Below are 15,970 nucleotides of genomic sequence, written 5' to 3'. Positions count from 1 at the left end.
TATTCAAAACCTTGGAATCCAGACTATACAGAACATCAGTGCTCACAAGGAAGAGAGAAAATTCAGTGGAAACCTCATGGAACTTCTGAGAACTTAAAAGGAAAAAAAATAAAATCACCGCGGCAAAAAAACTGACACATGATGACAGCAAGTTACCTCCATATTCTTATATGGGAATACTTAATAAGAATTATTACCAGAGGTAATATGTGTGAGTAAAAGTAACAAGTAACTTAAGTAATGTAAATCTGTTGAACAAAAGATCTAATATTTAGTTTCTAATAACTGAGAAAGTTTCAAAAAAGATTTGAGTATCTAAGACAATAAAATTAGTGGTGCAAATAATTAGGGGATTTTCTTCTGGAATGCAAACTTTATCCCTAGTAATTTAAAATATTTTTTAGAGCTGCACACACTGTAATGATGAGGACACTCGCAACTACTAAAAATTTTCAGCAAGTAAAAATTTTGCTTTCCTTCTTAATTTATAACTCCTCACGTTCTGTCAAATATTATTAGCAAAACCGGTCTCTTTCAGGAATATTGTGGCACATAGTTGCAAACCAATGTCTGCTTCCTTAAGTTCAGTTCTGCAAAATGGAACAAATGTGTGCTATCTCACATCATCCCTTAGAACAACTTGAAAGAAAAGACTGCCCAAAGTCAGCAGGTCAGTGGGACAACATTTTGAGTTAGACACATCTGTAAGGAATCTTGCCGTTTTCTGCCTCTCTTTTTCTGAGGAAATCAATGTGTTTTGCTAATGGTAGATGCTCTGTTACTCTGGTCAGGGCTACAAAATCTTGTGATTCACTGTATACCATTCTTTCTAAGAGTCTTCCTACACATGAGCAAACGTGGTACACACCAACAATTCCCCGATACCCTTTTCCACTCAGATCACCTCTGAAGCCCCATCTTGACTTGGTGTTTTCTTTCCAGCAAATAACCAGTTAAAAACTGCAGTGATTTGAAGTAGTAACCAACAGAACTAGCAGACAGACAATCACCTACCACTAACGCAATATTTAGGTGGGTTTCATTTTGTGGGTGATCTGTTTCTTTCACATAGTGAGTTCTAAAGGCCAGGACATATGGCTAGATTTGAGGTCACCAGGAACAAACCAAAAGGGTGAATAGTTATGTCATGACTGGAAATCAGTATCAGCGTTCTTGTAAAAACAGGTCCTTCCTGCACCCAGGCAAGTTACAAGTACTGGCTGTGCCTCTGTCCTTTGACTTTTAGATGAAGTTGATAATAATCTTTCCCTTTTCATTTATCTCCTCTGCTTGCACTGTTAGGGACAAGAACTACTTTTTTTGAAATTTTCTGTATTCTGTAAATTTCTGCATTTCTCAAAATTGCCTGTCGGAATGAGGTTGCAATGTGTTACAGTATAAATAGTCAATATAAGTCTGTAAAACAGGCCTTGGTTTCATAGTGAATTATATGACATTTTCCCTCTTCATTTTTAGACTAAAGCCTCTTTTTCCTCCATTTCTTCTTATTTCTTCTATATGATTTATTATTATTATTATTATTATTATTACTATTATTATTATGTATTAGGATTATAAACTTTGAAAGATTTGGATAAATATTTAATTTTATGTATTTGAGGAACATCAGCAGAACTACTGTACATTCAAGTGACCAACTAAAGGCTCAGATTCTTGTAACACAATGAAGGGAAACTATTGCAGTAAGGGTACAAGAGGCATAGATACATGCATTTCAGGAAAAAAAAATCTTACATCTTGTTATTGTCTGTGATGAAGGTGTGTAGTAGGCAAGTTCTTAACTGAGATAATTATAAAGTTTAAGATATGAAACATAATAGGCATTTGTAGGCATTTAAAACTTTATAAATCAATATTTATTTTGACAAAAATTCAGAAAGGCAACACCATGAAATTAACTTAATTAATTATTCCCAAGCCAGTAATGACCTTTCAAGCATCTAAATAATTTCCAGATAATATACACAAGAGAACAATTTCTCTGGGGCTGGCAGCTAATTTAGACTTGTTTTTATCTCCTCACTGGTATTGTCTCTGAACATATCTGGCCACCCTTCGCTGCATTAGCACATTAGTGAAGTGTGTGGCAATGAAATTATGAGACAGAGCTGTAATCATGCCTGCTCTGGTGTGGGCTCAGGCACAACACACAGATCTCCTTCTCATCTTCTCTGGAGTATGCTCCACACCATGGTTTAGAGGCTTTGAGATGCCTTGCTGTCATCTGTGGCTGCTCTTCCTTCAGGCACCTGTCTGCCCTTCTTTGTTCGCACAGCATCCCTCTCTTGAGACCCACAGAGCTGGCAGCAGTGGCACCAGGCTGCTTTCCTGACTCTGCTGGAAGCACTGCTTGTGGGAGGAGAGTCACGTCTCCCACCGCGGTGATGAAAAGGAATTGTCTGGTGGCACTAGAGAAGTCCTCAGATGTCCAGAATAAAAAGAAGACAGAGGATTTCTTTGTGAGCAGTCAGCTCCTCTGTGAGGGTGACTCAGTTTTTACCTTGAAATAAATGATGCAATGCAGTCACTTCTACATGTAGTAGTTGAAACCTCTTGTTTCTGTTTTCTTAGTTTGACAGACTTTATCAAAAATGTTCTACTCCAGAATAAAGGAATGCTTAACATACCTCCAAAGCAAAGGAAAGTATTGCAGCTATTTATTTGTTATTCATTTTTCCCATTGAGGTCCCGGAACCACAAAGCATTTATGCATGAGGTTAAGATTAAATGTTACATGTGAGATTAAATGCTTTGCTGAACAAGGCCTTAGCTCTTGTCTTTTCCATGAAGTCTTGCCCAGACTGGGATTTAAATTTAAACAGGTCCTCAGCTTTTTATAACTGTTATCTTTATTGTGGAAAATAGTTATGCATATATCATATACTCAACCTCTATTGCACTGATTTTTGAAATAAAAGTTTTTCATTCTGATTTAGTGACTCGAAGCCTGAATTTTCTTCTCCATTATGCTGATGTAATACCATGAAATAATAGAATAATTAAATCTGGCTACATGTGAAAGGTTGGTGTGCTTTTCCAGTCCTCAGAACAACCCCATATTGTTTGCCAGCTCAGCCTGCATCCAAACATATTTTAATTTGGTTTCTGTGAAAATGAAGCCCAGAAGCACACTGGAGAAGAAAAGAGCAATGCACGTTACCTGTCTCTCAGATCTGGCGTATGGGGGGCTGTAGGACTACTGGCTCTAGATGTAGGTCTGATGGGTCTTGCCTGTGTGCTGTCAGAACCAGAACCTGTCAGTACACAAGATCACTAGATTAAGGCCAGCACAGGTCTGTGTATGTACCCTGCTGCAGTCCTTCCTTTTTCATGTCAATTTTTCACACATGAAGGACAAGAGGACCTCCGGAAAGACCAAGACAAAGTTGTATTCAGTCAAGAGACTCTCATACAGTCTCATCACCATGAATCCTAAATATGAAATTGATGATTGAGAGCAAACATTTAATTGGCTAGGTAACATTTGTGTTTTCAAAAATATTTTTTATTTAATTTTGACGTTATGACTTTGAAATTAATTTTTCCATTGTTTTTCCAGGCTTCATAGGAAAATACAACTCTAAAATACTATGAGGAATTAGCAGGAAGGGTTTTAATGAAGTTTTAAGAGTACAAGCAGCTAAAATTAGGCCTAGAATAAGAAGATGGCTTCAAATGTACTTCTGTGTTAATTACTATCACCTCAAAACAAAGTTTATGGCTTAGATTAATTAGGTTTAAATTTTATCATGTGTATCTATGCTTTTAAACAACTGTATTTTAGGCTGGTCCTGAAAATAAATGGAACCACAAAATTTATCTGCAATTCTGTGGGCTTATGTATGAATAAAGTGTTTACAGCGTTAAACAACCCTTCACTAAAAAAAATTGCTCTGGTGTTAATAACATGGGACCAAAAGTGAATCCTTGTTAAAATATTACACAATATAGAACACTATAATGTCTAATTTTCATAGTTTTTTTTTCAAGAAGTTTACAATAATTGTAAAATACTTTTCACATTCAGAAATGTTACTTTTTTATAAAAACATGATTCTTTCCTCTTTTCAGTTGTGATACAATTATAATTTAATCCTTTTTTATCCTTGTTGAACAAAATATTTTTAAAAAGCTTACCTTTTTTCATCACTTATAAAAACATCTGCAAATATTCAATGGTTACTGAATTCTTCTAGTTGACTTCCCACTTAGACTTTTCTTTATTGTCTGTCCCTGTTCTGTACACCCTGATTAATGATTTGACATCTTATTGTCTTATGTTTATTCTTCATCTTATAAAGCTCATCTTTCCTACTAGATGTGGACATCTGTGCAACAAAATAACATATACCTGTGAGAAGAAATCTGTAGCCAATAACACAGGCTAAGGTGAAGATCTCAGTGAAGTAGCATTTTTATTTTATTTTATTTGTGATTGCAATGGTAGGCATCCTGCAAGCAGGAATTCACAGCAAAAGTATACCTTATATTTCCTATTACCTGACACTTAATTCTTCCCCTGTTTCCTCATTGGCTGAGTACTACAGGTTCGCAAACTACTCGATGCTTATTACTACTCCATAACAATTGTATTGGACCAACCTTTAATTTCTCCTTTTCCTTTTTTTTTTTCCCCTTCTTCTCTCGTGATTAGAGGGTCTCGTTTTTTTTTTGTTTGTTTGTTTTTGTTTGTTTGTTTTTGGTTTTTTTTTACTGATTTTGCACAGCTTGTCTTGTTTTTCTTAGCTATCCTCCTTATTTTGGGATTGTAGGACCTTCCCTGTCTGCTTAACATACTCCCCACTGTTATGCCACGGTTATGCCTGCACAATCACTTTTGAATATGCAAGGTTAGTGGAATTTTCCACTGCAAAAATACATTCTACTGCAAAACACAACTTTGTTTCTTACAATACCTCATTTTATTTCTTCTTCTTGGAAAGAAAGCGTGTTCTGATCTAGCAAATCCTAGTGAAAACTGAAGCCTTCCCATACTATGCAGTTGTCAACAAACCCAACAGGTCTTCTCTGATCCATATCACAAATAGATTAAATTGACTGCACAATAGGGCTCTTGTTTTCTTCAGAGCTTCTAAAACTGCCAGTAAAACCTGATGTTATTGTAGTAATGAACTGTCAGACCTCTGGTGTAATTTCCAGACCACACAACTCTGAAATCTATTAATACAACAATTTAAAAATATAATTCTCTTGGAGGCTTTGTTTTGCTGAAGTAGTTATTTAATTGGGCATTCTGGAATGAATTCTCAACAGCTGTGTGCATTCCTACAAGCTGAAGTGCGTAAATTTTGGGGTATAATGACACATTTTCCAAGGTGAAAATAAGCTTGCATTTCCTTGTCAATTTATTGTGCATTTGTGGTCTCAGAAAATTATTTTTCCAGAGAACAGAACCAGAACTTTTTTCACAGATACTCTTTTTAACATTGCTTGTGGTTGTGTTTGGTTGGTTGTTGTTGGTGGTGGTGGTGTTTTCTTTTCACTAGTGACAGACCAGGTTTGTATCCATGACTGCATCCTTCTGAGTCCTGTGCAAGCACCAAACAAAAACATGATTCTTGATGAAAAGACCAGGAATTATGAATTTGAACATAAGAAAAAGTGTACAGAAACAGGCAAAGAATGGAAATACCAGGAAAATAAGCAACTTCAGAACTTTAAATGGTAGTAGCGGTACCTAGAGTTGTGAAAATCCTGCAGACATTATGCCAAAAAAGAGAAGCTCAAGAGACTTTTAAAGAATAGCAAAGTTTTCTTGTAGACATTGTCAAGGAGTTCATTTAAAACAATGGGGGAGGAGAAAGGAAGATATTCTGGAAGAAAAAATATTTGAAAAATTAGATGGCTGAGAGACTCAGGGACAGGATTGACATTTCCATGGTGAATTTGAAATGATAGATGGGATAAGGGAGTTCATGGAAGAACCTGAAAAAGAAAAATCCTATTATGTTTTACATTATAAAGCAAAAAGAATGAGCGAAGCAGTGCACAGTAAGAGGTGATATAGTTAAAAGTAGGAGTAACAATAGTGTTTGAATTACTGTTCTAAACCGATATGAAAAAGACTTGGGCTTTTGGCAAATCAGAGAGACTTCAGATTTCCTAGAGATTTTGCTTAATGTCTAACCTTTCAGATTTGTTTAATATAATATACAGTGGGAAATCTAAAGAGATTATTTTTTTATTTTTCTTTTAGTAATGATCCTCACATTACACACCCAGGATATCTACAGAAAACCAAAAAAAAAAAAAAAGAGGTAGGGAGAAGTAGGAAGAAGTAGGGAGAGTAGGGAGAAAAGAGGAAAGTAGGGAGAAAAGAGGAAAATCAGTGTTTCATCCATGCTCATCTCTGACTCAATATCCTGCTGAAGAAACATGTCAATTAAAATCTTGGCATACAGTGAGATGTTTGGAATAAAATCAATTTTAAGAATTATCCACAGATAAATTCCAACTGAATTTGAGTGCTAAAAAACACAACTGTGATCCTAAAGGGCCATCTGCACTTAGTTGCTGAAGATGACCAAGAAATTTTCAGTAAACTTTTCCTGATCTTTGGTTCTTGTTCCTTGTCTCTCTCCACAAAATACTGTCTTAGGCACAGTAATGCAGTTTACTTAGAGCTCCTTCTGCAACCACCTGCTAGCACACCTGGAGTGAAATTCAGCTATGTGTGAAATGTTAGACAATTTGAGACATTTTAGGAAATTAGGAGGGGGAGTTTGCATGTTGTCTGGACCTTCAGCTAGCTCTTAGAACAGAAGGGAAAAAAAATAATCTGAACAAACAATTCCTTCTATTTTGTGAAGTGCAACAGATGCAGTGCATATGTTATTCTGATGGATATACATGGAGTCCTAAATGCATATAGACAAGAGCTTGTCCATATAAACTACATCTTAAAATATCAAATATGGTATTCACTCATTGTCATGGAAGTCAAAATGTCATAAAACTGAAAACTTAGAAAAAAAAAAGTTTTAAATAATGAGCATATCTTATGTGAAGTCTTCTACAAATCCGGTCCTAGTTTTCCATCTCACTACCTCTTCACACTATGGACTTCATTAGCTATAAAAAAGGTAGAGTAAAGATCAAAGTTAACCCCAATTCTAGCAACACAGGTAAGGTAAACACACCACCTTGAGCAACCTTGAGCAGAAGCTTAGCACAAATACGGGGAAAATGTGATAGATGAGAAATGATGATGATCTGAACACTGGTCATCTTGGAGGAGATCATATTGGCACTTAAAGTTGTAGCTGAGTAAAGCCATATATTGTGCTTTTCTCATGTCTTATCGTGGAAAAACATTTGTCATGAATTACCGAGGATCAGATTTTACCAGCTCCTAGAAGAACACTTTTGTGAAATGGAGTCTTTGTCATCAGAGATTAAAAACTCTGCTGTGGTTGAATGGCTACCTTTTTTTCCTAAAAACTGTCAAGTACTTTCCTACTGTGATAGCCTGACAGTACCTTCTGCTAAGAAGTTTTCCTAGAACATTTAAGACATAAACATTTGACACTAGACATTTCAGTGTGTCACACTGCACAGAACATGAGCCAGTGTGCCAACCAGAGTGTTGCATCCTTTTGAGCTCTTTTCCTTTAACTCCACTCACCAAGGCGGTTATGTCCAGACAAGATGTCTGACTTCACGGGTGTTCACATGGACATTTCTATGTCAAGATTAGTGTCATGGATTTCCCCTCCTCCCTCCTTAGGACATAATTTTTTTCCATTTCACTTTCCCCTCCCTCACCACAGTCACTTGAATGATAAACAAATAGAATGACATCAGTCAATAAGCTGGCATGCACTTGAATGAAAAAAGAATTTGGCATACTGGTTATACTTTCTGAGCCAACCTGTTCTCATATGTTTCCTTGGATTAATTCCACACTGGTGATTAGGTAAATCCTTATTAATCCATGTGTTTGAGATAGACTGACATCTGTGGATTTTCAGAAATTTCCATAGTTAGTCTTTGAGTTTACCATAGAGGATCAGCATAAAAGTGGAAGAAGAAGATTATAAGGTTGATAAAAGACTTAGCAATATGATTAGAAATTCCTGGCACCTAATGACATTTAAAAGATATATTAAACATCAAACACTTTAAAACCACATCCTTCATTAACTTTACAGCAGAGTTTGACACTGCCAATTTAGGACAGAGAGTATAAAATGGAAATGGAATTTAATACCAGTCAAAGGAGGAAGGCAAAAGAAACACTGCTCTTCTCTGTTTATCACTGATTTTTTTTTTCTCTTTCTTTGCACTCTCCTTTTCCCGAGTGATTGGAAAAAGCATGTGTGTGTCAAATCATTCTGGTTTTGGTTTCTTTTGGCTGTTCTTTTCCTCTGTCCATTTTGCTGGTCGTCATAGTTACAGTGACCACAGTCCTCCTCACCTTTCAGGGTCTTACAAGCAATTCTTTAAGCTTTCTCTTGTAACAGTGCTTTGCTATGCCATCTTGCCCAATTTTTTAAGCGTTATTGTGTTTCTTAATCTATTTGTCACAGCAGTGTCCTCCTTTCCAGTACTGTGTCCTGACAGACTCCTCAGAGCAGGCTGGGAGTGCTCAGTTTTCATCTTCACCCCAGTATCAGTTCCTTTCTGACAAGACTTCCCAGCTTTAATCTTTCCTTTCTTAACCCTCAAATCATATTTTGGCCTTGTCTTCATGTAGCTTTAAAGTGATATTTTTATAGCTCTTTTAGCCTGAGTTAAACCAGATAACCTCAGCACTAGAGTATCTTAAATTGCTTTTTTTTTTTTTTTTTTTTTTTTAACTACAGTCCCATCTTGGGACTTGCGGCTATGAAGAAGCCTGACCAAGAAGTTCTTGATGGGTTAGACAGAGCCAAGGTCAACCTCGGAAACACAGAAACATGAGATGGCACTTGGCTTCTCTTCAATGCTTAATAGGCTCTAACAGAGGGTCTTGTATCATCTCTGCCAGTCAGGCTACTGCTGTTACAACTGCTGCTGTAAAGGGGACTAATCACTGGCAGGGACGAACAAGTACAGTGCTAAAACACGGGTTAGTGGCTCTTACTGGATTCAGGGCTTATCTCAGGCAGAGTGCATACACCTCTTTTGGCACAGAAAATATGTGACTCCTTGATGGAATTGCTCTGCTTGATGGAACTGACAAAAACTTTGATCAAGGTCTTTATGATAATTCTTGCATTAACGCTCAAGTTTCAGAAACAAAATTTGTCTGTACCTGTTGTTGGTATTTTTTTGGAAGCAGACATTAAACCTGATGGATAACTAATTAGTTATACAAGCATACACATTATAGTTATATCAATAATGATCTAGACAGCATGAACAAGAAAATGGATGTTTAACAGTTTACTTGTTAGCCCTTTAAAAGGCAATGGCATACAATGTAACTATCCATCCTCTAAGCAATTATCTAAGTCTAGACTATCCTGTAAACAGTCATACCCTTTGTTTCTATACATACAGAAAACTCCAGTCTGAGCTTTCCTACGCACACAACCACCTTAAAATATTTCAGGTATATAGTTAGCACAGAAGTCTACTTTAAAAAAAAATGAATTATATAGATATGTATTAAAAATATATCTGAAACTTATTTACTGATAGTAAATGTACACAACTGCAGTTTCAATGGATACCTGCAGCACTCTAGTGGCCATTCTTCATAAACGCAACATTGCAAGCTGGAAATTATTTTGGACTGTAGAGATTTAAAGAGAAAGAAAAAAAAAAAAGAAAAGTAACAACAAAAATTAAATGGCTACAGAGTTAGACATGAAAGTTCTGGAAATGAGCAATAACATACTGTGTGCACACTGATTAAATTTATTCAAGCAAACCTGTTTTAATTTAACAACATTCTTGCTCTGCATTATAAATATAATGAAAGTAGTTTGGAGCAGAATGCATTATAGTTTGTGGTCATTTTATCTTTTGATGTACTAGCTCACCAGTTCAAGACAACTTAATTACTGGGAGCCTTACATAACTCACTTTCCCTTCATCGCACTGACTGTAGGAAGTGAATAATAAACTACACAGAAGAGGAAAAGACTCTATCCAGTCCTTATCCAGCCCTTTCAAAAAAGGAAAGATAATTTTCTTCTACAGTGTTTTTTTCCATCATTTTGGGATGTCTATTTTCAATGCCTGAAGTAACAGTTTTTATTGATTTATATATATATTTTTAGGAGTAATACAAAAATCAATACATTTCTCAATGAGAAAAAAAAAAAGGGTTTTAACTTATTTGAACATTCAGCTTGTTTTACTTCATTATTCACCTCATTTGTTTAATTAGCATCCAGAAACTGCAAAACGCAGAAGCATGAAAGTGCTCCTATATAAGGGACTGTGACTGTAAAAGTTACAGTAAATAGTAAATTATCTCCCTGTATGCATATTCATAGATTTTCTTTCACAAGAGTGTCTAAGTATCAAGTACAATAATTAATATTTGAATGTTATTTCAACTTTCATCATATTTGTGTGTGTTTTACCAGCTGGAACTTGTCTAGGCTAAGGAAAAACACATACAGATATTTTATTCATAGGATTATTTTTTCAAGGAAGGTTAAAAATAAAAATGCATCAGTAATTTTGTGCAAGAAGAGGCATCCAAATACCAAAATACTGGATATGAAGAGAGGAACTTTAATCAATTAGAATGAAAGGGCAAGACACAAACATTAACAAATAATGAAATCAAGGGTAATGGACTTGGGTGTCAGTGTTCTGCTCTGACCAGAAGCAGGTCTTGAGAAAAAAAAGATGAAGAGTAGGGTATATACTACTGCTATATTCTTCTACAGCAAGTGGGGAGATAATGGATGCTATAACACAAACATTTCCCCAAATACCCTGTTTGAATAACTGCTACAAAGATATATAATGAAATTAAGACCTACTATGACATGTTTGCCTGCAGGAGTGGTAGACGCATCTGTATGAAGTCTTGGGGAGATGTGGCCACCATGGATCATTGACATTGCAGAAAAAAAGGAACAAGTCAGAAATCTGAGATTTTCCACCACTTTCACAATTCAGGATGGTAATCAGAGGCATCTTCACTTCCTTCCACATGGGAGCTTGGCTCAGACTTTCCAGCTTTACTCACTAGCTCCCTTCATTCAGTTGTCATTCTTTTCAGACAGTTTGAAAGAATGTCCAGAGGATAACACTTTACTAACAGGAAAAAGAAAAGGAGAAGAAAAAAAAAAAAAAAAAGAAGGATCCATCTTTTTTCCAAAACACCTAGGAAAGCTGTCCTGCTCAATGAAGCTTTCATGGTACTTACAGTGTCAGGGATGAGACACAGTGTCTTAATGGGTTGCCCAGCGAAGTGGTGGAGTCACTGTCCGTGCGGCTGTTTAAGGAAAGTTTGGACTTGGTGATTAGGGACATGGTTTAGTGGGTGACATTGATAGTAGGGTTATGGTTAGACCAGATGATCATGGGGGTCTTTTCCAAACCTAATGATTCTATGATTCTATGAAAATTGCCCAGAGAAAGATCCTATTTGCCTAAATGACATATTCTAACTCCTAATTAAAATGGAGGCCTTCAGTCTGGAGACATTTGGAACTTCCTCCTTGTCTTCACTTACTATTTGGAGAACTTAAGTTGTGGTTCCATATACTCTTTATTCAGCATCAAGCTAGCCTAGTTGTTAATCCTCTATTTCCATCACAGTGTTACCACTGGAGATGCAGCAACACAGCCATTTGTGAGTCTGAGTTGTAAGCTGGGGCAGGGAAAATATTTGGATGGGATGGATGGGGACAAGCCTGCTAAATGTTAAAAAGGCAGATGAGAATATCTTAAGGCAGTTGACAATATCTTATTGTCAACAAAGACAAACATCTTCAAACTATAGCTTTTAGCAGTATTGTTAAATAAGGGCTGAGATTTTGAATAGCTGAAAGTTAATTAGTCAGGACATTGCCCCAGATAGAAGTTAGAAATTGTATAAAAGGCATTCATACCAACAGCATTTTCCAGTTTCCCATGGTTGCTAACCATATGCTGGATACAAGAGAAAACTACACAAGCTGTGAGTTTCTGCACAAGCTTTATCAGAGCACAGGAGCAGGTGCTCATCATGACCCTCTGGGGATTATAGAAAACAAAGAGGAAAACAACTGTGTTGTAGTTCCAAGGATGAGCCAGTAGCTCAGTCTTTAACGAGAAGTGTGCTGAAAGCACTGGTGATCAAATGGGCTGATCACAGCTGTCTGTCCGGTTGTCAAGCTGTCTGAGGAAATCTAACACCAGAGCAATGAATTCCTTCTCTTTGGCTGAAGCCTAAAGCAAATGCTTCCAGAAAGCTGGTGGAGCTCAGTTATTGCCAGAGTTATTTGCTGCATGCCTACAAATAAACAATATCAACGATTCTCTTTCACCAGTGGTGCTACTGTTTGGTCAAAAATTATCTGTACCCTGATGTAATGATGAAAAAGAGTAACGAAGATTAATTTCTCACTTGAGAGATTTTAAAAAGTGGATCTGTTTGGGACAAAGTACTTCATACTAAGTGTATTTATAAGATATATACCTCTTATTTTCACTGCTGCTTTTGTAAAACTGCATCAACACCTCAACGTCTGTCACCAATTGTAGCCACAGAGAACCTCAGCTGCACAACCTGAGGCCAAGATACAGTCAGGACTACTGCAGCTGGCCAAGAAGGTCTGAACAGAGAGGATGAGAGGAACGTAAGAGAGCAGGTGTGAGGAGTCCAGTTTAAATACAGTGTTTCTGTTCACCATCATAGTGTATAAGGTGATATCATATATCATTATAAAGACTGCTAGCAGAAAGAAAACTGAATTGCAATGATTAGGGTTTAAATAAATTTATGGAATATTAAAATTGGAGGTTGAGATCTGTACTGGTGAATATGGTGTTGGCTTTGTTGGACATATGTCTGTTTACATCAGCTGAAGAATGGTATTTTCAAAGGAATGTCTATTCACGCCATACTTCTCCGTCAATTTGGATGTCCAATGAGTAATAATATTATTTGAAAAATAAACTGTTAACAAAGTTCTACAACACAGTGCATCTTCATTAGTCAATAGATGTGCGATGAGAAGAATGTATAATACACACCTCTGATCAACAGAGACTTTCTTCATATGAATGTGCTACTGCTTGTTTGTAAGCAAGATGATACTGTGCTCATGTAAAGTAAAATGTCTGTGACAGGAGAGGATTTATCTTAATGACTCCAGAGACCCGCTCCAATTTTAATTCCTAAATCCATCTATAGGTGCAGCACTGGTGTTCAAATTTGTTTGCACCTTTATAAGCATACTTGCTTTCCCTTTCCTTTCCTGTCTCTTTCTCCTACAACAGTGGACAATATTAAATACACCATAATTAGGGCTAGAAAAATAGTCACACACAACAAAAATGACATCTTCCCCTTGGAAAATGTCATCATCTCTGACAAGGCCAGCCTTTCATTTCAAAACATACTTTTTACCCCTTCCAGTTGTGAGGATAATTGTTGTAATGTGAATTAAGTGGGAAGAAAACTGCCTTCCTAAGAGCTCAGACAAACAACCCTCCAGCCCAGGCAGCTGCTTGGTGGCATTAGTCAACGCTGTTATTCCTGCATTGGGTCAGGAATTTCCTCTGGTCAGCCCTAAAACGGAGCTGGATCAGGCCATTTCCCAACCCCTGCTGCTGATGCTGCCTGTGGGGCCCTGGAGCTGGAGGGTTGTTTGTCTGAGCTCTTAGGAAGACAGTTCCTAAGCACTGCATATGCAGGCAGGGGAAGCCAGTCTGCCGGGGAGCAGCACGCAAGTACAGCTGCCCGCCAGGCAGCATGCACTGACAGGGAGCCTGTGCCATCACTCTGGTAGCAGCCGGCAGGAGAGGGAAGAACAGGGAATGATTTTATAGCAGGTGATGGCACTCACTTCTTGGGAGAGCATTCGAGGATGGAAGCAACTCACAGAAGTCAGATTTCTTACAGCCTTCACAACATATTTTGCCTGTATCCATTTTCTCTCTATCCTCTCTTCCCACAGTGAGAGAAGAGCTCAGAGGAGTTCACCCCTGCACAGGCCCCTCTAGTAATTTTTGTTATATATCTCTACTTACAAAAAAAAAAATCTCCAAGATCAATAATAACAACAACAACAACAAAAGATTCCACCATTTAAAGTGACATATCAGATATGAAAGAAGGAAAAAATGAAAGGCAGGAAAAAAAAATATAAATTTGTTTTGCCTGTCATTTTGTCAAAGAGAGAGACAGGAACTACCAAGGTAAACCCAATACCAAAGTGAATAAGTTATATTTTATTTACATGTTCTTAATATTTGTCTTTGGAAAATCCCCAAGGTATAATCTTTCTCTATAATGGCAGGAAGTGCAAAGCCAGCTACATTTATACTAATATTTTACCCCTCTCCAGTGGAAAAACATGCTCCTGATATGTACTTTGTCTCTTGGGTTACATCTTGTCTCATATATATTGTTTCTGCTCACTCAGGGGGTAGTAATCTTTTGGGCTGTAATTTCTTTAAAAAAAAAAAAAAAAAAAGTGCTGTATTATTTAACTTGTATTGGAATTCAATCCCCTCCACTAATCCAATGTAAATCTCTCATACCACGCATTTTCCTACACAGGTCCAGAAAATTACCAATACTACACTGCCAAACTACGATCACAGTCTTGCTATCAGAAAGATTTTTTTTCCCACATTAAACAACTTTCTTTCATGAACTAGGGTGCTTGGAGACCTTTAGTTTTACATTCCTGTATAAAACTCACGAGGTTTCCACTTGTAATATTTTAATAACATAACTGAAGTGAACAAAATCCATACTATTTTATGTATTACAGTGACCTGTTCAGATATAAAGTTAGGTGCAATTAATCTTTCTCCTTGCAATATATTTTCAGTGAAGATAAGAAGATTGATAGTTGCTGCAGATCTGACCTAGATCTTGTATAGACAGAGAGTTTTGGGGATTTACCTACTGTGTTGGCAAGTTTAATAGTTGGTTCTGATGCTGGTCACTGGTCCTCAAGATTCTTAATTGTTAGATAATGGAAATGCTAACTAGCACTACAGAACAAAAATAAATAAATAAATAAAAGGCTTGGAAAATGATCTACTGCATTTACCTTTATAATATCTTCCTCAAATTCAGTTTGGTGCCTAAATTTAAGTGTTAGCTGTTTTGTGAAAGATTTCCAGGACCATATTAATGGAGACATTTAAGCAGAAATTAATTAACGTCTTGAAAGTCTTACTTCAATGTTGTGTTAGTTGCTAAAACTAAAGCTTCCCATGTTAAGTATTAGTCTTGGTCACAAAAGTGAAACAGATATAAAATGGGATATTTTCATGTAAGAATGAAGAGATTAATATTTTTAATGAAAAAATACAAAGCTTTAGGTTTTTTGTTTTATTTTGTTTTGTTTGTAAAATGTTTGTTAATTATGAAGTAAAAATTAATTGGAGTCAAGTATCCGGCAGGGTTTTTCAGGATATTTGTGACATTATGGTTGGAATTTAAAGTAAAACTGAAGAGCATAGATGCCCTATACATTCCTAAACTCCTTCTACTGTAAGGAAATGAACATTTGTAACTTGAAATTAATATCATAGCCTTGAGGGGGGGAAGAGTGGTGTGTGTGTTTGACACATCTGATCAAATTTCAATATTTAGAGTGAGAACATCTACATCTGAGCCAGTTGCCTTTTGCATCCTTAAAATCAACTGGACAAAAGAGTGTTTATTTTTGTTGTTGTTTTGTTTTGTTTTTTTCAGTGTAATTCATCTCATACTAAAACAATCACTGAAAACAGATCAATATGGCTAGCACCCTGAAAGTGCTGACTTCTCTCCATTGATATAATAAGAGTCAAGGGTGAATGGCTCAGACAC

The 15,970-nt window shown here is 36.6% G+C and overlaps 1 long non-coding RNA gene across 1 annotated transcript in view; it reads right to left on the bottom strand.

Moving 5' to 3' along the window:
- Nucleotides 1-1,774: 1,774 nt before the first annotated feature.
- Nucleotides 1,775-15,970, bottom strand: part of LOC308191931 — a 224,138-nt gene continuing 209,942 nt past the window's right edge. The window contains exons 2-5 of the long non-coding RNA XR_013948401.1: nt 12,614-12,749; nt 11,357-11,425; nt 3,182-3,275; nt 1,775-2,521 (exon numbers count right to left, since the gene is read on the bottom strand). This is a non-coding gene — a long non-coding RNA (uncharacterized lncRNA). The remainder of the gene's footprint in view (nt 2,522-3,181; nt 3,276-11,356; nt 11,426-12,613; nt 12,750-15,970) is intronic.

The sequence above is a fragment of the Anser brachyrhynchus genome (assembly GCF_964034855.1).
Source record: "Anser brachyrhynchus genome assembly, chromosome: 3".
NCBI lineage: Eukaryota > Metazoa > Chordata > Aves > Anseriformes > Anatidae > Anser > Anser brachyrhynchus.
Note: the sequence above shows the minus strand (reverse complement) of the source record. Positions and strands in the feature narration are given on the sequence as shown.